Here is a 262-nt window from a genome sequence, read left to right on the forward strand (position 1 = left end):
TTTAATGTAAATTAAATAAAATTTTTGTTAAAATACAATTTTCTATAATATTTCAAATACGTGAATATATAACATATTTAATATACTTAAATTTTAAAAGTAGTTAAATTTTCATAGCAAACATGATTAATAATTGGTATAAAACAAAAATGTCAGGATTTAAAAAAGGAAATTTGAATTTACTAGAACTCAATTTCTACATTACATTTTAAGTTAGTTACAGAAATACTCATGCATTTAAATAATTAATTCTTTTAAAATA

The sequence above is a fragment of the Habropoda laboriosa genome, unplaced genomic scaffold (assembly GCF_001263275.1).
Source record: "Habropoda laboriosa isolate 0110345459 unplaced genomic scaffold, ASM126327v1 scaffold134, whole genome shotgun sequence".
In the NCBI taxonomy this organism is placed as follows: domain Eukaryota; kingdom Metazoa; phylum Arthropoda; class Insecta; order Hymenoptera; family Apidae; genus Habropoda; species Habropoda laboriosa.